The sequence below is a fragment of the Gobius niger genome (genome assembly GCF_951799975.1).
Source record: "Gobius niger genome assembly, chromosome: 1".
Taxonomy (NCBI): Eukaryota; Metazoa; Chordata; class Actinopteri; order Gobiiformes; family Gobiidae; genus Gobius; species Gobius niger.
The window spans coordinates 57,601,536-57,605,491 of record NC_136852.1 but is presented as its reverse complement, the minus strand read 5'-3'; positions in this window follow the sequence as shown (position 1 = coordinate 57,605,491).

Sequence of the window (3,956 nt, the reverse complement as noted above, 5' to 3'; positions counted from 1 at the left end):
GATGGTGCGCTCTGACGGACGGGGGAGGGAGGAGGGGAGAGGGGGAGAAGGGGAGAGGGGAGGCAGCGTAATCAATAATTGTATTTCACTGAGTGATGCGGCCAATTCCGTCTGATGGAACAATCTTGTTAGGTGACCGAATGACGCAAATGCACGCATGCTAAATAAGGACTCCATTAAACAATGTTCAAGTGAATTCTCTCGTGTAGTACATTTCGGCCGATCCTACTTTTAAAACAAGTGTACACCTTTATTTCAACACTCTTCTATCAAATGTAGCCTGTTCTTTTGTCACAGTGGCAATAGCCCTTGCACGGTGTTCCCAGCACAGCCCCAGAAGAGTGTCTCTGTCCATGGTGCTGAGTGCGCGTGGCTCGTGACTCCAGAGTGGATGAATGGGGGATGGCAGAGGAGGGGGTGGGGGGGGCTGCCTGCTCCACCGATACGCTGCTCCAGGAAAGTCACTTCTTTAATTTTAAAACCTCCCTATTGAGGCTATATCAAAATAGCACAGAATAGGCTTAGTACAGTTATTTATTTTTTCACTTATGGAACACATTATATGTCTAGGTCAAACCTGTAATAACAGATGTTAGTTGTGGTGCTAGTTATGTGCTTTCTGTTCACCTAAAGGACTACATGGCACTTGTTTCTCCAGATTTTTATTTAGCTTATGTAGAAGCTATATCAATGAATCAATATAAGCTGATAGTATCCTGGCCGGATCCCGCGGGAGGTGTTCCAGGCATGTCCTAGTGGGACAAGACCTCGTGGAAGGCCCAGGACACGCTGGTGGGACTATGTCTCCGAGCTGGCCTGGTGTCGCCTCGGGGTCCCCCCAGAACAGCTGGAGGAGGTGTGTGTGGACCGGGAAGTTTAGGCATCTCTGCTGAGACTGCTGCCCCCGCGACCCGGCCCCGGATAAAGCGGAAGAAAATGGATGGATGGATGGAGTATCACAGTTATCGTCAGCTTGAAATCTGTAGTTACAATGGTGTTTATAAATATGGTGAAGATTAAGTGGCTGTAAATGCCTGTATGCCTGCCTGATGTGCATAAGTTTGAGCAGCCAAGGGGCCAGATTGATTCCTGCTGTTTTTGTGCATCTTACCTGCGTCTTTGCACTCTTTCTCTATTTTTCACAAAAAAACAAAACCACTCCAGACGGAAGCAATTTGTAAAGTGAATAGCCTGTTTGTGTTTAGACCAAGGCTGTGACAATGGCTATGAATCAAATCAGGACAGAGGATATTGAAAAGGTGTTTTCTGCATTAACCACAAATGCATTGATGCTACAAAGGAATGCAAATTATAGCTATGAAGAGGATCCTTGTATCCATATTTTGACCATTCACTGAAGCATTGACCCAGGGCAAAAGACATTCTGCTTTTAATTCAGAGTTGGGAGCCAAACTCACCCTCTGGCGACAAGAAGCCACTTACTACTGCTGAAGAGCACTTAACTTAATGTACGGGACAGTAGAATGACCCTCCATCACACACAAAGGCACTGCGCATGTGCAAACTCACACACACACATGCAAACACACACACAAGCATGCACGCACATGGACACACACGCACGCACACACACACACACGCACATGCACATGCACACACACACGCACATGCACACGCACATGCACACACACACGCACATGCACATGCACACGCACACGCACATGCACACACACACACACGCACATGCACACGCACAGGCACACACACACGCACATGCACACGCACATGCACATGCACACACACACTCAGGGAGCAATACAGGCAACATAATCTGAAAAGGAGATTGTGTTTTTTGTAATGTAGTAATCAGTACCAAATCATTTTGATGTTTTTTTGTTTTGCTTTGTTCTTTGTTATGTATAAAATTGGTGCTGTGCTAACTAAAGTTACACTGTGTCAATCTGTTTATGGCTTTTCTGCCTGGACAAAGATTGTTGGTTAAATTACAGACACTTGCAGTGAACATTTCCGGTGTGAGTAGTTCCCTCTCTATTTGCTGCTTATAACTCTAGCCATAATTAATAAAATGGAAAACATATTAAACTGATGTTGATGAAAACGATAGGACTAACACTGAATGCAAAATGAAAGATGGATTGGACTGGCATGAAGGGGAACTCCTGATTCATCCAAATTTGAACCCACTGAGTCATCAATGACTCAAAAATGTATTTTTGTTTTGAGAGAGGGCATCATGCTTCAGCTGAGAGGAAACAGATTTGCATAACTACATTGAAGTATAAAAGCAACTTGTTATATGCAGTTCGGCATTATAGGTGCTGAATGCTGTGCTAAAATACCAGAGGGGAAGAGAGTCAAATGGATTGTGATTATTGTTCTGGAACAGATTGAACAGGCTACGGGGGAAGAATGTGAGCTGAATCCATTAGAACACACAGGTGCAGTTCCTCAGCTCAAGGAAGGCAACGTTCACAGACTGACTCCAGAGAGGAGCTCCAACCGGCTATCAGCTGATTGCAAAGGAAAACTGTTATGTGAAGACAAAGTCATATTGTTTTCATAGCACAAAAACAAGCAAACTAAAAGTTTACTTAATTAGCTACTTATTTTTTTACTCAATTGCTGTGAATAAAGCTATTTATTTTGTGACTGGTGATTTAAGAGCTTAAATCTGATACAAAGGAACAGGCCACCGTTTTTACATACTGAAATATGTTCTTACCTGAGCTTAGACGAGTTGATACCTACCTGTCTGGTCTTTGTGCATGCCCTCAGTCACACAAAACAACCACAGATGTTGTTGGCATTTGGCCTCTCCCAAGCTCCAAACGGGGGTGAAATTGGAAGCTACCACACTCTTCCACGGGCACGCACAAAGACCAGACAGGTACGTATGAACTCATGTAAGCTCAGGTAAGTACATATCACAGTATAGAAGAACCGTGTGCCCTCAGTCACGCAAAAAGACCAAAGATGTTGTTAGCATTTGGCCTCTTCCAGTATATTCCTATAGCTCCAAACAGGTTGAAGTTAGAAGCGACCAAGCTCTTCCACGGGCACACACACAGACCAGACAGCTACGTATCAACATCAGCTCAGGAAAGAACATATCTCAGTATGGAAAAATGGTGGCCTATTCCTTAAAGAGCTTAAATCACCTTTGACATTGTGCAATATCAAATGTGAGTGAACAGTTGAAACAACCCATGCTTAAAAAAACATATCAAATAATTCAACTTACCTATAGGTTGTCAATGTTTATAATATTTCAGTTACAAACCCCCTGCACCTTTTCTTATCTTACAGAAAGGGTGACAAGACATTTGTTATTCAGCATAGAAATTAATAACTAAGCCAGGATTTAAGCAAAAAAAGAAAGAAAAAAGAAAAAGAATAAAACTATACTAGAGAAAGGTAAAGAACACATCACAAAAAGACATGACTCACAAATATACTAAGTATCTGTTTGAGCCACAGCTTTCTGTCATTCAAAAAGCATGATTAGGATGATTAGCATTCAAAGGAATATCATTGTGAAAACATCCACTAAAGGGGCCCCCTGTCTCTCAATCTGTGTGCAAGTCAGGAAGGTCCAAGAACAAATATGTTGACTCAGTTAAATGATTATGGATGTATGCATGCGATTTGTAGAGCCAAAGACGTGTACCGCTCGTGGCACTTGAGCCTCTTCAAGTGGTACTCATGGCCATTTGCAATTTTAGACTTTATTCATTTTAATTAGAGTCTAAAGATCATTTATTTAGGTCTATTTAGTACTAACTTGATCTTGATCCAGGTCTGGTGGTAATTGGGAGGTCAAGTAGCCTATTCTATGAAGTGACATTTGAAAGGTTAAATACTAGCTCTTATTAGGTACTTGGGATAAGAAATATGTGAACCCAACTACTATAGAATCATTCTTTCCTGTAATCGAGATATATGGCAATTTGGACCATATTTTCCAATGGCTAAGC